Raw genomic sequence first — 23,590 nt, 5'->3', positions numbered from 1 at the left:
TGTGTCTACGCTGCCAACAACTTGGCCACATGCAAAGGCAGTGCACAACACCTTGGTGTCGGGCCTGCCGTACTTTTGGTCACGACAGTTCCGCGTGTGATCAAAGCTACGCGGCCAGGGCCAGAGGAATGCGCACGACGCAACCACTGAACGATTTCATGGATATCGAAGACGTCCAGGAGACGATGGCCCCCAAGCCTTCTTCCCAGTCCGGGGTAATTCACGCTGCCGAGGGAAATGAAAGAAAGGAAGCCCTTGCCAACACCTCCGCCCCAGGAGAGGTTACCCCCACCAGCAACAGCAGCACGGAACGAGCGGTTGTGGAGGAGAGAGACGCCGCGGAAGAGCCAGTCGGCAGCGACGCAGCCGCCGCCCCCTGTCCCCTCCAAAAGGCAGCCCTGACCGAGCAGGAACCAGCTGCTGTGGAAGAAAAGAAACATGAAAGCGAGACGAAAGATAACAAGACAGCGACCGCCAGCAATCCGCGCCCCTCCCACCCTGCGGCCAGCCAGGGAGCGCCCCCTCGGGAGAGAAGAATAGAGACTCGTCGTCAGGCGCGCGCCAATCATGCCGCCGCCACCCCTGACGGCGAGGATGAAGAGAGGCCCACGTCCAAAGACGCACTGCCGAGAATTCCCGAACAGCACAAAGGGGAACAGAGGAGGCAGCATGGTAGCCAAACAGCCTCCCTCACCACCACCGGCTCGGAGATAAGGAAACCGGTGAAGGAACCCGGCGGAGGTGAAGGAACCCGGTCCAAGGAACCTGGCGACACAGGCGGCGGCGACCGCTGAAGATAATTGGTAAGCCCCCACCCCACAATGACGGCTCCCCTCAACGCGGTCAAAATAGTGACGATTAACGTCGTAAGCCTCGTTTCCCTCAAACGAAAGAATTGGCTGCTCGACCTTTTGAATAACGAGAACATTGATGTAGCCCTGTTGCAAGAAACTAAATTAACATCTCTTGAAGATAGTCAAAATTTTGTAGGCCTATTCGGTCATAACTTCTGGTGCTTCCACACATTAACTCCAACCCGAGCAGGCGGTACAGCCATCTTAATCCGGAAAAAACCTTTCTTCAAAATTGTCGACTGCGAGCTAGCGCAAAACGGCCAGTTTTGTATTGTGGACGTCCTCGTGGGGAGAGAGCTGGTGCGTTTCGTATGTATTTATGCCCCCAATGAGGCAGCTGTTCGCTCTGATTTGTTTACCGCCCTACGGCCTTACTTTTGTGTTTCTGGGGCAATTTTCTTTTGGGGTGATTTCAACTGTGTGTTAGGGGCCAGTGACAGGGCTGGGAGTGGCGGTGGCGCTGACTCATCGTGCCGTGTTTTGAAAGCTGTACTACGGGACGGTGACCTGTGAGACGTGGCCTTGGGACGGAGCTGGACAACCAAGCGCTTCACACGGTGGCAAGGCTCGTCCCACGCGCGTCTGGATCGTATCTACGTCTCGGGGGATGGGGTTTCACGAGTGACTGAATACACCGTCACCCCTGTTTCTTTTAAATGCAGAGCATTTTAGTAACTCACGATGTCACCCGCGTTGGCGTCCGTAGCCCGCATCACTACGTAGTCGGCACCCTACACTATATAAAGAAATAATACCTTCCGGCGCCAGGTTTCGATCCCACGACTCTGCGGGCGGAGCGCAAGGTACACGGCACTTTACCGACTGCTCCACGGAGCCGACACAGAATGGAAGGTTACGCACGCGCCTTATATCCTTGACTCATTCAACCGTCGGCCACAGGTGCGCCCTCTCCCCCGCGTCCTCCTCGCCTTCTCTCCGCTCGCAACACCCTCTCTCGCCGCGTTCGGTTCGCGTTCATGTGGTGGCGCGATTTCGGCACTATAACTAGAGTGTACTAGAAGTTTTAGAGTGGCCCGAGCGGCGGCCTCTCCCATTGCTCCGCCGGGTCGACTTTCGCGCAGAAAATAAAACCGGTATAGCGGCGGCGCTGCTGTCGTCAACAACTGAACAGCCGGCGCTCCCCGGCACCAGCTCCCAGCCTGCGCGCGGCAATAGTATTTGCGTTGCTCGCTGCGGTGTTTTGCGCTTGCGAAGCTGATTTATTTTGGATTATGAGGTTTAACGCGCCGGCGGTACACAGGCGATGAGGCAAGCGCTACTGGAGGGCTCCGGATTAATTTTGACCACCTGGGTGGGGATCTTTAACGTGCGCCGAAATCTCGAAGACACGGGCGTTTTTCGCTTTTATCCTCCATCACAAAAGCAGCCGCCGTGGCCGGGAATCGAACCTGCGCCTTTTGTCAGCTGGCTTAGAAAGTAGACGCAGAAACGTTATGACTCCGCTTGAGCAAACTTTAAACTAGTACGTCCCGCCATAAAATTATCGACCTCCCCTCCTCCCTCCCCCCCCCCCCCCAACGATACTTTCTCATTTTGTATGCGTTTTCTGAAAACGTTAATTGTTGATATACAGTAATCTCTCGTTAACTCAAAGTCGTAAAATTAGCTGAAAATTTTCAGATAAGCGCGGAGTTTCGAGTTAAATCAAATGCAGAAAATTTGTAGCCAGGTCTTTGAAATAACAGCTATATATATAGTGCTGCTAACAAAAGCACTATTGCACAGGGGAGATGTCGTAATAAAGGCAAAATAATTCGCAAGAAAAAGAAACTTTTATTATTGCAGAAGAAAGAAACAGCTGTGTTGCGCTCGGCTGATTCGCGTTCGCATCTGCATCCCAGAAAAGCGTACCCGAGAATTCTCAACGCATCGCATGAATTGGTGGTCGCCACCGCTACATTCTACCTTGTTACAAAGCAGACGCAGCATGTATGTTGTTTCTGCCGTTGTGGGCACTTTTGGAGGCTCCTCCTCGTCCGCATGATCAGCTGCGTCGTCCACAGCTATCTTATGCGCCAAACAGCATTAATTCCGGTAACGGGGACGCGTAGTCCGCGTAAACTTGCACTTCACGACCGCGTTCAGCGAGTAGTGGGAGTAATCATTCGAACGGGGACCTTATCAGCTGCCTGCAGCGGACTTTGCCTTGTGTCCTCTCTGCCAGTATTTCGCGACATCCGTGGTCCTCCGAAAAAACGTTTTGAGATAAAGCAGGCAAATGCGTACCGCCTATGGGAGGTAAACACGGTGAGAAAAAGTTTCGAGAAGATATTTTGAGATATAGTAGAGTTCGAGTTAACGAGGGATTAATTTGACGGACAGGCACCAGGAATGTTCTTCCCTTCCCCTTCTTGACTGCGCATGAAGCAAAAGCGGCGGGGCGCACATTCTATGCTGCAAAAAGTTTACTGTTTTTTACGTTCCTATTTGGAACGAAAATACCAAAAGCCTTCTTCTGGGATACCCCTACCGTTGATGCGTGTACTGTCATTAGTGGGCTTATTTTATTAACCTACTTTGTCGCAGGCACTTGGTAAGAAAGTGTGTACTGAAAACGAAGTGCCAAGTCTGCGGGACCAACTACTCCTTCCTGCATGCCAGGGGACGATGCCACTGTGTTTACTACATCTTGTAATTTGGGGGGACTTCTGAATCCTTCCGCGCATTTTTTAAAGTTTATTGGCGATCTCTAGACGTTTTTACCGGTTGCTTCAGCGACAAGGAGCTCCACCATGACAGCGTTATGGATGTGCTGCAGCCCTTATTCACAACAAACACCTTAACGGCGTTGGTTGCGACCAGCACGTGAGACCTTGACCACAAATTTGGTTTGGTTCTGTATACATTTCGACACGGATTCATTTCTACATAAAATGTTTAAACAAGTTCCGTGATTACATGCGGAGGTGGGAGCAACACCTTAAACTTAGCCGTCGCTAATGATCGAGGGCGAGTTATGAAAATGCGTTGACCAAAAATGTCAATTTAAATCTCCATGTTACCGTTATTCCTAAACCTTTACATGTGTAGACTTTGTGCATGATTTCCCGCGTTACATTTCATTTGCTGGGCTATTGAAAATGAAAACAAAATGTGTATTTGTTCCAGTTCCGTTTATTTGAACCTCCATGTTAGCCTTCTTGAACCTTTACCTCTATAGTAGACGTGTTATATTTCATTTTTGTCGCGGTCAATATATCTTCTGATCTGTGTTTTGCATTTGTTTTATGTGCGTGTATTGTACTCTCAGCATACTTGCGAATTAAATTTGTGTTAATCTGATTCAACTCCTTTCTTGATCGAATCAGGTGAAAGGTGGTGCCATTAATAGAACGTTGCGAGAATAGTTCTATGAAAGACGGTCATTGGGACAACTGAGATAACTGAGCTAACCACTCTAAAAAGATATCTCGCTTGCGCGTGTCATTTTCTGTTCGGCCACCACGGTGACCCGTAATTATCCCAAGCGGGCCACTGCTTAAATACTGCTATAATAACAACTCACGCAATAAAAAACAAACGCAACAACTTACGATAGTAACCCACATAACTGCAGTCCGAGCGTAAATTGCAAGACAATAACTAAGAAATTTTTCTGAGAAGCTATCATCCCAGTTCTCATATTTTTTCGTGTCATGTCCATCAAGCAGCCCAATAAGGACACAATCATAAAGCAATCATAAACTGGTTCATATTAGTCAATTCAACGCAATATACGTTTTTATAGGACATTGGAATAGCGAAAATGTCGCTGTAATTACTTTATTTAGAATCCGTTACGAATGCTGCACTGAAAGAAAATCCGTAATTTTCCTTGTTGTCGAGCGGGAAAGGCAAAACTAACGCAAAATGAGCTGCAGCGTTTATTTTTCATTTCGTTACCCACAGTCCACTGTACCCACAGTACATTTCAGCAATGGGACGACCCGCAGAAAAAATTTCCAGCGCTCCACGCGTAAAGCGTTTCCTGGCCCGGCTGGGCACGCGGCCGTGCGCGCGGCCAGCCGCCGCTGTCGCTTTCAATGGTCGTTGACTACAGCGCCGCCGCTATTTTCTGCGCGAAACGAGCACCTCTCCGGGCGGCCGGTCGGGCCACTCTAAAACTTCTAGTTCACTCTACTATAACACTCTCTCGCGAAGGGCATTGGATTGGATTCGATTGGATTGGCTTGGATTGGATTGGGTTGGATTAAAGTGGATTGTGTTGGATTGTGTTGCGTCATAGCCGCGCCACGTTGCGTCGTAGCCTCTCCACGTTGCGTAATAGCCGCGGCAGGGGGTTCACGGCACGTTTCACGTTTCACCATCGACTTCATCGACAATGTCTACGCTGGAAGACAACAATTACAACAACAATACGTAATCCATAAGACTTGCAGGCACGCCCCCCGCGGAAATGCTCTGCATTTGATCGTGCCCCTCGCGAGGGGGATGTTTTGATTTTTTGTTCGCAACTCTCTTGACCAGTGGGTAACCTAGGTGATGGTGCTTTTGTGCTTGTGGAGTGTAGCAGCTCCTGTTTTGTCCTTTTGGAGAGTGAGGCCTAATATCGCAGTGTGTCGACTTTTGGGATAGGGACGCCCTGAAGCTTCACTTCCGGGTCTGGTGCTTCCGGCAGGGGTCTGCCTCTCGTCCTCTTTCTTAGTACCAGAAGTTGTGATTTTTCTGAGGTGACGGAAAGTCCACACTGCTTGAGGTATGCCTCGGTGCGGTCTACGGCTTCCTGCAGGGAATCCTGTTGGTTTCCCGTTGACCCTCTGGTTGTCCAGAATGTGAGGTCATCAGCGTAGATGGCATGTCTAAGACCAGGGATTGCATTTAGCTTGTCGGGTAGGTTGATCATCGCGATATTGAAAAGTAACGGCAAGATCACTGAGCCCTGTGGGGTGCCCTTTGCTGGGACCCGGAATTTGTCACTCCGAAGCTTTCCAAGGACCACTGTCGCCGTCCGAGACGAAAGGAAGTCCCGAACGTAGTTATAGGCCCTCACCCGACATTGCGAGTCTTGTAAGTTCTTCAGTATGGCCCCGTTCGATACATTATCGAACGCACCTTTAACGTCAAGCGCCAGGATGGCGCTTTTTTGTGACGTGCTGAGGTTGTCAATGACCACCTCTTTGATCTGTAGCAGAATATCTTGCGTCGATAAGTATGGCCGGAAACCATACATGGAGTCTGGAATCCTTTTCGGACCACGGTCTTGTAACATGTACAGTGGCTTTCGACACATACAGCGCGAATCGGAACTCTGGAATGCAGTGGCTAATGAGTTCCACTGTGCACTCTTAATCTGGTTCCATGTAAGTTCCAGTTAAACGGGGCGATCCACATATTTTTATCTGGATCTAAACGGAGAATAACTGGAACGAGAGATATAAGTGGATCTTATCTGGAACTGTGCATTTGTTTTCTTTAGGTTTGTGGTTATTATGTGGAACCGAATAAATGAGGGGATGCGCTGTCGGCCGTTCCAGTTACTGTTCCACTTATGTCCCAGTAAAAATTTTGGACAGTGCTTTTGTATATTTTTTGCTCGTGTCTTGTTCCACATAACTTGTGCGCTGCAGTGAAGTATGCACTGAATCGTGCATTAACTGGAACAATGAACCACATATATATTTGACGCGCTTTGGCGCACAAGCGCACGCACAAGCACTTGCACGCACACGCCCACAGACATAGATACAGACACCAACGCACACCCGCGCACCCACACATACACACAGTCACGCACGCACACACGCACACACGCACACACGCATGCACCACATAAAATTTAATAAACTTCGTCGATATCTATGGAACTGTATTAAAGCAGTTTACTTATATAAGACGGCTAAGACGTATTTTAGTGACGTTATTTGACAGAAAAAAATATGTCCATTGCTATAACAACACCGTACAAAGCATCAAAGGTGCGAGAAAAGGGTATCATAGCGAAAATAGAAATTCCACGAACCCCTCTCAGGTTGTCTGCGGCGCTCAAACCACTTTAGTGAATATCGTCTTTTGCTAATTGAAGACGCGCAGTACGTCTGAAATCACCAATGACTTGAATTTGAGAAGGACCAGATGTCCTCAGGTTCTCCTTCTGCGTTTGGGACAGAGCCGCGGTAGTGCTGAATAATTCATTGGGCTTTTGTGGATACCTCATAAAGAAATATATATAGTTGTTGAGACTATTGCATGTTCTGCATTTGGTTCACAAAGCGTCGCAGAAACATTGTTTTTTGCTCAATGCTCAGCCATCAGCTCGCTGTGTTGTAGTACGTGCACAATTTTAAGTGCTTTACAGGAACGTATAAATGGCTACAATCTGCTGTAAAATAGGTACTTAGTCCACGTTATTTATGCCCTGATGCTATACATACATAGTGTTAACCGACTGTGCCGCATTTCACACTGCACGCAGCATGTCACGCATGCAGTTATATATGCTTGGATGTTCGTTAGCATTTTTCGTCTCCTGCATGCTATTACGGGTGACTCACCTGATCCAATTCATATGGGACTCACTAATTCATGACGCAAATTTATGAGACTTACTAATTCAAAAGCACCATGTACCGATTCAAGAAGTTTTACAAATTCACAGAAATGACACTAACGACCCGGTTTGCTTCTTCTAGAAATACAGTAGACCCTCGTTAAGACGAACTTGGTTAAAACGAACACCGATTAAGAACCCCAACATTTTTCTCTTGTAACGTCCACAATGCAATACACCTCCGCTTAAGACGAATTTCGGATAATACGAATACATTTTTACGGTACCATCGGGTTCGTCTTAACGGGAGTCTGCTGTATATCATTTCTTTGCAGAGATTAAAAAAAAAAACAAGAAACGCATTTTGGTTTATCCAGTCTTCACTGGAAGGCGCTAGCGGTCTACCATGCGAGAGTTTTATTTCTTTGTTTCATTAGAGAAGCGACATATATCTAAAATAAGCAAACTAGGCAGTTGTGAATATCGCTATGTATTTGTAAAACTATTCATATTGGTGCACGATGGTTTTTAAGTCCGTTGGTCATGACGTAGTAAGTCCGATAGGAATGCTAACAGGTGAGTCTCTTTTAATTTCCACAAGCAAAAACAAAAGCCCCTTTGCAGGGAGCGGTTGATTGGGTGAACGGAACTTAACTTGGACAACTAAATATACCACGTGATACCTGCATTATATTGTATGTATTAATGCTGAAATGACATTGTAATTCCTAATTATGCTGTGCAGTAACGGCAAAAATGCGCAGAGTTAATTTGCTGTTGTGTCTTGTTATAGTAATTGAAGTTCATTGAATGACCCGCCTTCTCCAGCTGCTTCCCCAGTTGCTGTTTTCCTGTAGTATTGGTGTTCAGGAGGGAAAAGGGCTGGGAAACGGGCCGATGTATTAATACTCGCTAATTAGCTGTAAGTAGCTTTATATAATGTGGGTATCTAAGAGCGTCGCAGTATATTTTATTGACTACGGAAAGGCTCGTTGTCAAGAAAAACAGTAAATAAAGCCACGCCATTTTGCGTTCATTGTAAACAGTAACGCAGAAATTGTCATCCAAAGTTAAGCTCGGATATCGCACGCACTCACGGCCCTCCGCGAGAAACAACTTTAGCCAGTACTAACGCGCTAACACGGCTATTATCTGAGCTTTGTTTCGGCCTCAGCGGGCGTAAACGTCCGCTTAGACGCATATGCCCGTTTTCCTAATCAAATAAAAGCCATCACGTGTGCCTCCGCGAGAACGAAAGTTTGCCAAAGCCATGAGGAAAAGACCGCCACACCAGTAGCGCATTCCATGCGCATGCGTCAGCAGCAGCACGGCAGAGCTATTTTGCGTTGATTCACGGCACAGTGAGGCTGCAACGGGTACGACGACGACGGATGAAAATCGGGACTGCGTCAACACTTTAAACGACAGCAGCGCTCCCATCTTCCAGAATTCCCTCTGCTAATTTTATGGTCTTCCGCATGCAGCGCCACCAGTGGCATTCCCAAGCGGGTTTCTCAATTGCTCGCGCGATGCGCCTGATATTTACTAAAGAAATTCTCGGTCACGCTGGCGAGAACCGTTACGCCGTTACCGCCGTCCCGTTAGCAGTTTGAATGGGTTGATTTCGGCGTGCAACTGGGAATGTTTTCATATCCCCGGGCTGTATTTCCTGTTCGACGAAGTGGAGTTTTGCCAGGAGGCGCAAAAAAGGTAGTGCTGCTTATTTATGTGCTGGTAACGGTTGTTGTTCTGTGACATCCTTGTTAACTGCGTCCGATAAACATACCGCTTCTCTGCCCGTTATTCGTGTGTCGTACATCCTTGTGGTCGCGGCGTGTAACATTTTGTGTTGGAGAAACGTTTGCAGCCGTAATTTACCAAAACTTCCGTGTTCGTGGGTCAGAGTCGGCTGGGCATTTCTGACTGCCTACGTTAGCCATTGCTATAAGGAAGTTGCTGGTTTGCGCGTTTCATGAATGGATTTTCCCTTACTGTGTGGCTTTGCTTAGTTGTATACTGACGGTTGCTGTGTATCTCTGCGGTAGCGAATCTTCTCGGGTTAGTCGCTCGCGATAATCGCGCGTGCACACGTGTACAACTTCCAAGCAAGTTTGTCGGAGCGTCCGTCCTTAGATTTATTGGTATTTTTAAAACTTGCGGGGTAATTGCGGCGTTGTGTTAGTCTGCTGAGTAGAGTGTATTTACTGTGCTTACCAGACCGGGAGTCTTCGAGCTTTCCCGTTGCGCGCAAGGTAGACGCTATTTCGAGTTGTGTTGATGTGTTTTCAAGGCGTCATCTTACGTTTATCTGTTCATGATTCCATGTTTCATGTTTATGATCCATGTTTCTTCCAATTCCTTTGACCAATTGAGATGATCTATTTTAAATAACATTGCCTGAAGTGTAAAGAAATGGAAGGGGACAGTTGTTGTCTTAACAGTACCGCAGTAACAAACGTTTCTTTTGTAGAGGGGAAGAAATGTGGAAACACGCAGCGGGTATATAGAAAGTGTGTTGCCGTTTCTATGCTGTTAATGCCAGTGGTAACTTGAGACTTCAGGATAATTATCCAATAACCATAATTAGTGGTTGCTACTTCACGAACCGCGTTAGAAATAAGCCACTCTTGCATTTTTATGCCGTCAATGTCGGTGGTAACCCGAGAGTCGAAATAATTTCCGACAACGCTCAGGTGATAAGTTCTTGCATCACTATGTGCACCCAACATTAACCCATTTCTGTGCTTCCTTGAACTTGGAAAATATACTGCGAAAGCAGATTGCTACATCCTGTATTCCATCTGTATAACCTGTCCAGATGGCTGACTGTGAAGACATTTGTCTCTACACTGGTAGTTTGCGACAATTGTTTTCCTTTGTCTGAAGAACAGAAATTAAAACGAATTATTTCCATTCCTTACATATACCTCTGAAATCATGGCTGCGTGATTCACTGTGGCTGAAGACATCTTCGGCACGCCGAGGCGTCGTCGTGACAAGTGTGGCAGATTATGAATGCATTGTGGAAGTCATAAAGCCACGAAAGAGTGCCCCTTGAGTGTTGCGTATTATACAGGCGTTCACCACACCGCATGGAGCAATGACAGGTGAGCCTAAAAATGTTCAAATATTTTTATGTTTCGCCTGAAAACGTTACCAGGGCTCGTGCTGCAAAATAAATTTTAGCACAACTAATCAGGCATTGTACGAGATCTTGTAGTACTCCCTTCTTAGAGGGAAGCGTAAATTTATGCTTCGATATTTTTATACTGTTTTTATTTTCTAGGAAATAGGGCGGACTGGGACTTAAAACAATGGAACAAGGAATGCATACTGCCATTTTCCTGGTTATTGAAGGCGTGTGTTCACCGTTCTTGAAGGCGTGTGTTTACAAAAAGGAAACACATGAAAGCCGTTGTACGGGATGAAATCATTGCATTCTACAAGTGAGTACGCACTCCCAGTTCTGGAACTTTGATGGTCCCTTTTTAGGTAGTTGCAATATACGTAATGGCTTCGGAACACCATTTCAGTGACAACTTGACCTGTAGGTGAAAACGACAGTAAGAGCTTTTGGGAACACGTTGGCAAAACTTTCCTGGAAATGCACTCCGAGGAGGTCCTGCCAGGAACGCCTGCATCTTAATTTTAGTTGGGTAAGTTGGCGTTTCATTTTTGTGGGACTCAATTTATGGTAGTGTTTATTGAAGCTGGCATTTTATTTTTGCGGGACTGAATTTGTGGTAGTTTGTTTTGTAGCAAAATCTTACTGTTAAAAATAAATCGTGAACTCCAATATTGGGAAATACCTTCACATTCAGCCTGTTTCGGATGCTGCAACATGTGGACAAAAAAACTATTATTTTGCATTCAAGTTTTCCAACATTTTGCTTTCACATTGAGAGTTGCTGCTGTGATAATACGTCACCACGGCCACGCCCAGTGCGGTTGCTTTCCAGAATTAGAGAACGGCCATTGACAGTCTGTGCTAATATTTTTTGTACATTGTTAGCAGCATTCCCAGAAAAGAAACCAAGAAATCGCTGATATTTCAATCGATTACTGTGCTATAAAAGGGGTATCCTAAGCAACTCACTCATTTAAAGCCATCGTCTAACAAAATTTTCTTCTTCCTTCCTTAAAGGTACATGACGTGGTCCAGTTATTCTCGAGGTCCAGTTATTTTGAGAGAAGAAAATGGCAGCGTAAATATTGTCTGCAAGAAACACGTCATGGATTTTCCGCCTGCGTTGTCACATCAAGATGTGGTCATCCTCCTCGGCGTATATTTCATCTTAATCTCCTGAAACTTATGCGACTTTGGAGAGTTCTTGGGACTTTTGCAGAGAGTTCTTGGCCATTTAACAGTGGCCTGATGTCATTTAAGTTGAAAGCTCTGTTGCAAGACTTGATGTGGTCACTCTACTTGGGGTTTTAAATTATTGTTAGACGTTGAAGCCTATTCGGAAAGATATGTCGTGGTTCAAATGATTGGTAGATGCAAGCGGCATGTCAATTGCAAAAGTGAAGTCGTGCTTTCCTTTGCAATTTTTCATTGGCACAAAGCGCAGGCTGCCTTTGCAGCTACTGTGTTACTCTGTTAATGTAGTTAATGGCACTGCACTGTAACGTTTTTATTATTCAAGTGCAGCTCAAAATTTTTTTCCCTGGCAGTGCTGCTGTTGATGGATGCAAACGTGAGAGTAATTATTTACACAGACGGTTTGGGGCTTTATTAATCAATTTTTGTACTGTATCTTAGCTGACACCTAAGCCCTAGAAGAATGCGAAATATACATATTTGGCTTGAAAAAGCTGTTTACATTGGACTAAGTTGCATTTCTTGCCTGTTAGAGGCAGTGCTTTGGTCACAAGCATACTGTCGTCATGATAGTAGGGTTTGTATAGCACGCAACTGTGAATTTTACCTGAGATAAATGTTCCGGCTGGAAAAATACTTCCATGTTCGGTTGGTAATATTGATTACGTGTATGTTTCAACGCTACCTCGCTTGGTTATTTGGGATGTCTGAATTTCTTGAGGGAATTAATAACGTCTTTAGAGTTAGGCTGCTTGTTAAATTTTGAAATGCGTAACATGCTCCGAGCTATCTGGTTTGTAAAAGTTTGTAAGATTCACACTGGGTGCTATGAGCTTTTTTTTTGGCTAAGTTATTTTAAATAGCTACATATTGTCGGGGAAGCAACGCGGCTTCAGTGAAAGGCTTTTTCAGGGCGCGTATATAGTCGGTTTTGGCTACAGTTAGCTTGATATTACAGATAGCTTGATATTGATATATCGTGTTTTTTAGTTGTGCAATAGTGCCACATGCTTCCGATAAGTTTGTCTGTGCAAATGTTATATTGTTAGTATTGGCTCTGGTGTTCTTTTCCTACACTCTTGCAGGTCTTGTGATAATCCAACCGTGTATGGCTTGTATTTTTGGCTTTTCCCTACAATTTAATAGCAAACTGCATATTTTGGAACCGGCATGCGTAAACATGGTATGGCAAGCGCTGTGGGTACTTCCGCATTTGCGGTACCTGATTTCATGTGATTAAACAGCATATTTTATGCTCACTGTTGTGTAATGCTTTTTGAGTTAGTGCGAGGGTAGATGTACAAGTGTGTTTGTGACGCGGTTGCGCTTAAAGCCATCGTTATTCTCCGTGTTTTTTTAGCAAAAAAGAATGGTAAATATTAGCGAAAATAGGATAATGCCACTTAGATCGTTTTGGTCACTTCATATCGTTTTGGTATTTGATCCTGTACGCTGGTCATTTTCTGCCCAAGTGGAAACAGATATGTATCTCCGTATCTCAAATGTACGCAATAATACGAGCGAATAAAATTTGCTTAGTGTTTTGAAAAGCATTGTATCAGTGCTAATAGTTGGTTTGGTATGTATTTTAATGCGAGTCTTGTTTCTTTTACATGCAGCCAAAACCCAGAACAGGATGCGGCGGGTGAAGCCAAAGTCTCTGTGTGCCGCTCCAGGTATCTCAGACCAGCTTTTATATAGAACTATGCTCCGATAGGCAACTGTTGGGAACTGTCAGGGACCACACTGCTGCGGCGGTTTCTGTTTTCCAATTGTTGGTATCACTGTGGGCCATATGTCAAGGCTGCGTTAGAATGGTGCTTGCGGTTTCCTTCTGATACCAATGCATCCGCCAGCCTGGCAAATGACCTCAGTTTATACCAACAGGAAAGCAGATGTATTGGAAAAGTGGAGTCCCATAGACAGCTTCTCAACGTCTATCGGAACACCGTTTTATATAAACAGCTGGTCTGAAGGTACCTGGAACGGCGCACCGGATAAATCTATAATCATTGTACGTGGATCAGTGTTCCAGTAACTTACACTACCCGTTTATTTGGAACAGTGATCCGTATACTTTTATTTGGAACGCCGATCCAGATAATTTAGCTGCAAAAATATGTGGTGCACTGTTCCACTTACATTTTCAGGGTATGTGGAACACGGTTCCAAATATATAAGTGGAACTTTTTTGCAAAAAAGTTCCACTTACTAAGTGGATCTTATGTGGATCCAGATTAAGAGTGTGCTTTAAAGTGAGGCGTTCATCGATAAGGTTCAAGGTGAAATCGAAACACTGCGGCCGGGCTCAGATAAAAAGTTTTGCAATCACTATAGGGCGTGAAGAGGCTACCCGAAAAAAAGAAAATACGCGTCACCTCACGGAGACTCGTTGCGCGCTCATTGAGGCAGACGAAGAGAGGCCGCAGTTTCGAGAGGACATCGGGGTAATTAAAGAAGAGCTGCGGGGAGAGTTGGAGAAAGGTTACTGGGGAGCTCTGGTACGGAGAAGGGAGCAAAGGATGGAGTTCGAAGCAAGGCCATCGAAGCTTTTTGCAGCCTTCGAAAGGGAGCACACGGCCCGCAAAACAATTACGGAGGTCAAGCATCAAGCGGGCATGGCAACGGGCTGTGATGAAGTAGCCAAAGCCTTTGCGGACTATTACACCGACCTATTCTCCCTGCGAACGGTCCCAGACACGATCCCAACAGACGTGCTAAATGAAATCCCCCAAATACCCGAAGAAACTAAAGAGCCCATCAACACCCCCTTAAAGGAGCACTGACACGAAAATTTTATGTGACACTTTTATTGCTTTTATCGATGCTTAATGGTCTGGCGAACCTGAAACAGCACTTCAAATATTTCAGCCCGCGATAGTTAATTACATTGAACGGCCTGAAAATCGTTTGTTTCAAATTCCCGCGCTTTCATCCGGAACGGCGCATATGACAGCCTCCCGGTTTGACCTCACCGCTTTGTTTGGACGTCACCGGCGCCCGCTTGAGAGGGTGTTGCGCCCGCTCGCCGCTCGTGGGGCCGCGCGCGTGAAGAGACGTCACGAGTTTTTGACGAGCGCTGTCGCGTCACTTTTTTAAATGCAGAGCATTTTAGTAACTCACGATGTCACCCGCGTTGGCGTCCGTAGTCCGCATCACTACGTAGTCGGCACCCTACACTATATAAAGAAATAATACCTTCCGGCGCCAGGTTTCGATCCCACGACTCTGCGGGCGGAGCGCAAGGTACACGGCACTTTACCGACTGCTCCACGGAGCCGACACAGAATGGAAGGTTACGCACGCGCCTTATATCCTTGACTCATTCAACCGTCGGCCACAGGTGCGCCCTCTCCCCCGCGTCCTCCTCGCCTTCTCTCCGCTCGCAACACCCTCTCTCGCCGCGTTCGGTTCGCGTTCATGTGGTGGCGCGATTTCGGCACTATAACACTCTCTCGCGAAGGGCATTGGATTGGATTCGATTCGATTGGCTTGGCTTGGATTGGATTGGATTGGATTGGGTTGGATTAAAGTGGATTGTGTTGCGTCATAGCCGCGCCACGTTGCGTCGTAGCCTCTCCACGTTGCGTAATAGCCGCGGCAGGGGGTTCACGGCACGTTTCACGTTTCACCATCGACTTCATCGACAATGTCTACGCTGGAAGACAACAATCACAACAACAACAACCAATACGTAATCCATAAGACTTGCAGGCACGCCCCCCGCGGAAATGCTCTGCATTGATCGTGCCCCTCGCGAGGGGGATGTTTTGATTTTTTGTTTTCCTCTCCTGGAGTGATGTCACGCTGATGTCCATTTGCTGAGTGCCGCTCCGCGCGCTGCTCCGTCGGCGCGATAAATGCAATCCAATTGAACTATGTTCTTCGCGTCGAAGGCCGATCATATTTCAGCCAGGGTATTCTGTTTTGTGAAGGAAGGGAACTGTGCAATAATATTAACGCCGAAAATTGGTGTCAGTGCTCCTTTAACAGAAGCGGGAATTGAGCGCATCATTCATATGTGGCCTTCAGAAAGGAGCTGAGCCCCATCATTTGCATGTTCTCCGGAGAGATAAGAAAACAAAAACGGCTACCGCCCTCCATGCCCAAGAGCCACTTAGTCTTATAATCCCCAAGAAGGTATTAACCGATTCTATACTCGATGTCACTGATTACCGACCAATCAGCCTCCTCACAACCGATTACAAGATCCTTGCCTGAATTCTAGCCAGACGACTTGAGAGCGCACTGAGCTGTGTAGTTGGCCCGCACCAGACATGCTGTTTTAAAGGAAGGTCCATTAACTCCAATCTACATCGCATGAGAGCCGCCTGTGAGGCGGCAGAATCGGGCATTTTACCTTTGGCAGTTGTTCAGCTCGACCTAAGGAAGGCTCTCGACCAGGTGGACCACAAGTTTCTGCTTCACCTCCTACAACACTGTGATAGTGGATTAAAACCTGCTACACGGACATTTCTACCAACGTTGTAATAAATGGGGTGGCAGGCACGCCCATAGACCTCCTTAGGTCTGTCCGCCAAGGCTGCCCCATGTCACCCATCTTATTCACACTTTACCTCGAGCCACTGTGCCGTATGACCCTTGCATCTAAGGTCATAAATGTCTTAACGATGGGACAGGAGCAGCTCCGCGTCCTCGCCTACGCGGACGATGTGGCCTTCATCTGCACTCAAAAATCACAAGTGGGCGAGGTTATCAGGGTAGCGCATCAGTTCTGCCGCTTTTCAGGTGCACAACTTAACCTTTTCAAGTCGAGGGGAGCCTGGTTAGGTGAATGGGCCTCCAAACCAAGTTGCCTATTTGGAATGGCCTGGGAAGAGGAGATGTCTAGCTACCTGAGCGTCAAAACCGAAGGTGACAGCGGCAGAAAGACAGCTCCATCCATGAAGAAACATACACATCGCTCTGTTTACTAGGGCCCATGTCTGCAATACGATAGCATACCCCGCTGTCCTGTACGGGGCCCGCGTAACCACCATCGACGCAGACTCCCTGAATAAGCTCCACCGCTCCTTGGCGGTATTCCTCTGGCGTTCCATCTACGAACCCATGCCGCTCAAACCTCTTCTGGATTCTGGAAAAGGGTGGCTTGGGTCTCGTCAATGTGGACCTCAAACTGACAGTTCAGCGGTTCCTGTACTCCATCGACCTACGCGATCCGTTTCTTGTAGCAGCCACGCAGTGCTTGGGTGCCAGACATTTGACCTCATGGCTCGCCACGACAGCATCTCTCTGCTTTAAAACGCGAGCAGCGAAGTTCTACAGAGAACTCGCTCTAGCTCTAGCCCTGCTTGAGCAGCATTTTTCTTGGGAGTATTTGACCTCGTGGAGAAGGTCTTGCCGCCCCCTCTCTACCGACACCCCCCAACATCTGACTACGTCTTTAAGAGAATAAGAAAACTCCCTGTGCCCACCGGTACAAAGGACTTCTTCTTCCGCCTTCACATGGGAGTGCTACCCGCGAAGGCACGTTTGGAAGAGAGGGGATTCTTCCTCCACGGCGGCGCTGAGTGCCTCATTTGCGGGAGGCGGGAAACAGCGGAACACATCCTCATCGAGTGCAACACCGCAGCAGTCTTCTGGGGCGAGCTGCAGGCTGCTTTCGCTAAGCGATGGGACCTGTCGTGGTCAGATCTCCGCCGCCTCAGCACACCCGAAGGAAACAACGTACTTCGAGACTGCGTGCTCGCCATTGGGCTTCACTCTCTGTGAGGGCTAGAGTGGACGCAGTGGAGTGCGCTAGGAACCCGAAGCCTGCCTGGCGGCACTTTGTGGTAAAGGTTGAATGGACCGTGAGCGCGCTGGGGGATCCAGACGCCGATTCCGAGCTGCGCGACTCACTGCAAAGGGGGTGCCAAGCCCTGCAGCTCGAAAAAGAAATGCATCGCTGGCAGCGACTCTGACTCGCGGGTGGTCCTAACTGCGTTTTCCACAACGCCGTTTTACACTGATCATGCGTCCTTTACATCAACCAAAAGTACACATGTACATGTTATACAGTATTTTCCCAACTTTTAAATGCAGAGCATTTCTTTAACTCACAATGTCACCCGTCCGTTGGCGATCGGCGTCCGCAGCCAACCAGCACGTGCGCCCCTCCCCCGCTCCTCCTCGCTCTCAACAACAGGTGCGGGCGCGCATGCGCGTGCTCCGGCGCTGAAAGAGGCGTTGCAGCAGCAGGTGCTACCTCCTCTCCATCTACTGCGCGCGCTACGAATATAAAGCGGGTATCGGCGCGGCTCACTCCATTCTACTCCTGCGCTCTGTTCTGCATACTCTCGAGTTTGGCCGTCGTCGAAGTTCATAAGCGATGGAAGCTACACCTTCAACCAGTACCGCGACGCGAGCCAACGTCAGCGCTGAAGTACCAGTTCAAGACATCGTGCCATCCTCTTCATCGACGGCGGCAGAAGACAAGGCGGCGAGACGGCGCGCTGCCGACGCCGAACTTCGTGCACGAGAAGCCGCGGCCAAACGTCAACGTCGGGCCGCGGATCCTTCGCTTGGGCAACGAGACGTGTCTGCGCAACGCGAGCGTCGAGCTGCGGATCCCGAGCGTCGTGAACGAGAGGCAGCGGTGAAGCGTCAGCGTCGAGCGGCCGATCCCGAGCGTCGAGAACGAGAGGCCGCCGCAAGTCGTCAGCGCTGGATAACAACTACCACCGCCAACTACCACAACCTACGCCACGTGGCCACCCCCAATGCTCTGCATTTACTCGTGTCCCTCGCGCGGGGGCATGCGACGGAGGTTTTTTCTGTTCAGCACTTTTGATTTTAGTGTTTTGCGCCGTCAGAGTTTCCTGTCATAACCTTTCGTTGTACGTACGGTCTTATATGCGTCGTGTATTTTGTGACTAAGTGAAGACTCGCTGGAGACGTGATTGAACGTTCCGTCGCACTAGTATTTACGTCTGTCGTCGTCAAGGCCTCGTGCTTGTCAGTGTATCATGTATATATGTACATCTGTGTAAATAAACGTTGCGTTACAAAAAAAAAAAAAAAGGACCGTGCCGGAATGGCGCAATCGGATAGACGTCGGCTTCATAACGCGACGGATCCATGTTCGATTCCGACCACGGAAAGCGTTTTTTTTTTTTTTTTGTCACTTCCTCACGATCACATCATCGTCAGAGCAAGTTTGCTTCCCTGCAGTGCGTTTTGGGGTGCACTACAGACGACATCAGTGAGAGGCTGAAAGCTTCGCTTTAAAATCTAAAATACTAAAAACTACCGAGATTTCACGAAAGTGTCAGAAACTAAAGCCAGGTATTAAAACCTTCGAAAACAACCCGCGGTTACAAAAAGGTGGCACGGACGAGCTAACGCGCAAATGCTAAAAGGATAGGATGGGAACCAACTTCCCTTTAGAAAAAGACGGGAAATACACGACAGCGGTATGTCGTGTATTTCCACTCTTTCGTGTGTTTGTCTAAATGCAAGTTGATTCCCATCCGATCATGTACCAACTCGCGCAGGTTAAAGACATTCTGTAAAGAAGGAAACGTTTATAGGCAGGCACGCAGACTTCAATTCAAGTTCTTTGGCCTTAGAACAACGGACGGTCCAGAAACGCACTGGTCACCCAAAATTAGAGATAGATTTAGCTTCATAATTTCGCGCTTCGGCTGGACGCGATGTCTTGTCAAAATTAGGCACTTCTCGAAAGCCGCACCACAACCAGACGTTCTGCGGTGCAAAGCAAGCCAACCCTCGCTTTTAACCCTAACATTGTAGCTGTGCTCACGCAGGCGTTCGCTCGCGCACCTGCCTGATTGTGCCACATTAAATTAGCCGCTAGCGGAATCCGACAGACAACGCGCTCTGCGCACCCCCAGCATTTCTTTCTATGCCTTATCTCGCACGAGCGCTTAACCTACCGCGTGGGCTTGGCCATCCTGCACAGCTTTCCCAGATTCTCGGAAACGGAAAGATAACTGTGTGTTAGCACGATGAACTATATTTCTCGCCCTCGCATACGGAGGCATGCTAGCTAGCTTATACCACGTATGGGGGTGTAGGAAACTCTGAAAAGCCAGGTGTCCTGAGAAGTTCCTCTTTTACTTTGTTTGGATTTCGGTGCGAGAGTTGTCACTTCGGTTGCTTACCTTTTTTTTAATTTCCTGTCAGTTTTCATTGCCTTGTAGTCTTAAGAGTTCCCAGTTGTTTTTGAAGTGACGCCTATGCTTGGAAAGGTTTGGCCAATCCCCTCCACGTCAATTCATGCAGCTCGTGCGTCGAAGTGACGACGTTCACGCGACCCGCACGCCCTGAAGGGGCGCACGTTCATTGCGTTCGGAGCTCAGCTGTGAAGGTCATGGGCGTAGCAGCCTAGGCCGCTGAGGCAAAGGCCAGTGGGAAGCTACTAGGCTCCGAGGCAGTGGACTCTCCGATGCGGTGCGGCGCAGCCGAAGACCTCACGCCAGGATTCTGAATACACGACAGGGTTGCCGGTGAGTCGATCGTTGTGGTTCCCGCCAGTTTTAGGCCATCTTTCTGGCTAATCCTCTGGCAGGGTATTCCTCCGCCAAGCCTTCCGGGGGGGGGGGGGGGGGGGGGGACTCCGGGAGGCAACTGCGGATGCTATTTTTTACCCGTCTTTTGGTCAGAATGTTTCCACTTAAATTGCTCACCTTTTTGTGCCAGTTTTTGGTGCTTGGTAGCCATGAATTTCCACCAACTGGTGATGCTTGGGCTTCGAAAGGTTGGGCCAATTCACTCAGTGTCAATGCACCGAGCTCGTGCACCGCAGTCACGCGTTTCGCGCCACCCGCACCCCATGCTAGCGTTGGAACGTATCGCAACTCCCGTGAGGCAAGGGTCTGTTCGATGCACGCGCAGCTAAAGGTTTCATGCCCTCACTGATGACATGTCAGTCGTGTTGGCGTGAGGTTTTAACGTGGCTGTCAAAGAGCCCAATGCGACCGGTCCAGTGTTCTCAGTGGTAGAGTGGATTGGGTTGGCGTGTTGCACAAACAGTAAGATATGCCTACGACGCAGGAGGGAAAGAGCTCCACGTTTGCCCGCTAGGATAAAGCTAGGGTCTTTACAAATTTCACTCAGGCTAGGGAGTATGCTCAGTAGTAGATTACAAACGTGTTTTGCTTCGTGCACTCAGTGGAGGGCACGCAGCTTCGCAGGTTATCCGCTTTGACAGGGTGGAAGGGCACTAACTGTGCTTAGTTTCATCTCGCACGTTCTGGAGCATTTATGCGCCATTTTGATCGCGTTCTTGAACGCGCAGTTTTTCCTTCAGAGGCCACTTTTTTTTCGCTTGCTGTCGTAAAAACAAGCCCAATGAGCATTCCCAATTAAATAAACGCGGGGGCTGTCGGTAAATAACATATATTATGTCTCAAATGCACCGGCAGTTTTCTTCGTGCTAAATAATGGAGACATCTATGACAAGTGCCAGCGGTTCCAGGAGTTTCGAACGGTTCCGCATACAAACCTCTTGTTCAAGTATCATTTAAACTTTTGGCCGGAAGGTAGAATCGAGGAATAAGCAAGCCAGGAGTTGATAGACGGCCAGTTGAGTTCTATGGCCATTCTGGGACCTTCTTGGCCCTTTGTGCCTAGTGTTGAACAATATACTTGCAACTCACACAGTACCCCGCTACTTTAAACGAGGTAGTAACTTTAATCCCGAAAAATGTCAGGGGATGGAACGAACCCACGAGTTGGTGTCCCATCACTTTGCTCGGCGTGGACTATAAACTTCTTGCATCGGTACTACCATATCGCCTACAACTCACGCTACCCAAAATGATAACATCATATCAAGCATGTTCCGTGACAAACAGAGACCGCCAAACCATGAACATGTTGAATCGAGACTCTTATAATAGAGCACACAAAGAGCAGACAGGCCAAGGGTTGGATTGTTTCCTTAGATTAAGCACGAGCGTTTGAAAGGTAAAGCACGATTATATATTTGCGACGTTAACAGCCTTTGGATACCCGCAACAATTTATCAATGTCTCGGAAGTCCTTTACCAGATATGCAGAGCGGCTTATCAACAAACAGGTAGTAACTAGCATAAGTGTAACAAGGTGTCCGGCAACGGTGTCCACTTTTCTAACCCCCCTTGTCTGGGTAATAGAACCTTTCTTGAAAAATGTTGAACCTAACACGAACTCCTACAGTTACCAGGAAGCCAAACACTCAAACTAACGGCATACGCAGACGACGCCACATTGTGCCTGAGAGATGCAGTCAGCTTAGTCCACGTTCTCAAAAGCTTTCAGCAGTACTCCGATCTAGCTGTGGAGCAAAACTGAATTGGTTGAAAAGTAAAGCTTTAAGACTAGGCTGATCAAGCAAACCGACCTCAAGTGGATTATCACTACAAACCTGACATCAGTCACTTAAGGAACTCAAACAAAACGTTGAAGAATCATCAGCGTACGACTTCCCATATGTAGTCAAGCGCTACCTGGCACTTAACGTATTCATAGGGAAAATATGGTACATTGCAGGAACAGCCGCTCTTCGCCGCATAGCGGTAAAGATCACATCTGAAATACTACGTCTGTCTTGGTTGGACAAGACAGCACTGATAAAAACTGAGAAACTGAGCTTGCCCAAACATCTCGGATGGTGGAATATTCCGTCTGTAGCAAATTATTTTGCGACTTGCGCACTGAAAAGCGTCCTTAGAGTCCTTGAACTTCTAGCAGAACACCCAGCCAGACAACTGAGTGTGTACAGCCGGTAAAAGGCTTGTCTATAACACAGCGTTCGTACTCTCAGCCCTATCCTGCCCCGCCGGAGCGGGATTTGAATAAAACTACTGCGGAATTCTGAAGTCTTAGCCCTTCGCTTTTGCCTCCGACATGTTTGGAACGAGTATGTTTCGGCAGTTTTCGGATGTAGCTGCTTGAAGTTGAAATCGCTGTTATAGACAAGCGTTTTACCGACTGTACTTTTGGGGGGCACAAAACCGGCTACTTCTCCAACAGGCCTCGAGCGGGCCCAAAGCAATGAAGGCACCCATCTTTTATGCTAAGGCGATTGCAGCATACAAAAAGTTAACTGCTCCTAATTTACAAAAGGAGACAGTAGACAAGAAAAATATAGGACTGGCTCAGAAACTTGATTTAAACTCAAAAAACCTCCGCACAAATCAAAAGAAATTCCCCTGGAGCACCCTGATCGATATAAACGTGCTGGGCGAAGCCCAAGATGTAACATGGAAGTTTGAATGGTCGGTCTTACCGACTAGAGATGTTCTCAGGAAATGGAGCGTAACACCAACATATACAGGGTGATCAAAGTTAAGTCGACAGTTTTGTTTTTTTTAAATTAGGCACTTAGATTTACGCGAAAACCACATCAACAGTGAAGTTTGGCGCCCAGGGGGACACAGAATTAGGTGGTAATTATTGATGTCGGTGGCTTAATTAAATAAAATTGAATATTTACTTTTCAGTAGCTGCAGCAAGCAGGCATGTTTGTATTGCAAAGTTGGACGCAATCGTGTTATCACGCAGTTTCATTTAGCCGAATTCTTCTAGCGCATCTGCACTCCGACATATCGAACTGCGAAGGTTAATTGCCGTTCGTATGATTACGCATGCAAGACAGTGAAGACCACCGCAAAGCTCCTACCTTTTGTGACGTCCCTACTGTGTACGATCTTTAGTTTGACAACGGGGTGAAGGCATAGGCAAAGTAATAACTGGCACCCTTTCAGTCTTGGCCGGCGTTATCGCAATCTGCAGTACCCGGAACCGCTATCGAAACACAGAACAAAGGGGAGGAGCTTTGCGCCGTTCTTCGCTGTCTAGCATGCGTAATCATGCGAACGGCAATTAACTTCGCAGCCCGATATCTCGAAGTACGGATGCCCTAGAATTCCACCAAACAAAACTGCATAGGAAGACAAT

At 47.7% G+C, this 23,590-nt stretch overlaps 1 long non-coding RNA gene across 1 annotated transcript; it reads left to right on the top strand.

Moving 5' to 3' along the window:
* The first annotated feature begins 8,969 nt into the window (after positions 1-8,969).
* LOC144168211 (uncharacterized) lies at positions 8,970-13,197 on the top strand. Its single transcript, XR_013322167.1, has 5 exons — positions 8,970-9,072; positions 10,328-10,469; positions 10,649-10,808; positions 10,896-11,018; positions 11,507-13,197. It is a non-coding gene; the product is annotated as an uncharacterized LOC144168211 (long non-coding RNA).
* Positions 13,198-23,590: the final 10,393 nt, after the last annotated feature.

This window comes from Haemaphysalis longicornis, unplaced genomic scaffold (assembly GCF_048455015.1).
Source record: "Haemaphysalis longicornis isolate Haplotype H1 unplaced genomic scaffold, Haemaphysalis longicornis Haplotype H1 scaffold_1, whole genome shotgun sequence".
NCBI classification, from domain to species: Eukaryota; Metazoa; Arthropoda; class Arachnida; order Ixodida; family Ixodidae; genus Haemaphysalis; species Haemaphysalis longicornis.
This window is presented reverse-complemented; position numbering and strand designations above follow the sequence as displayed.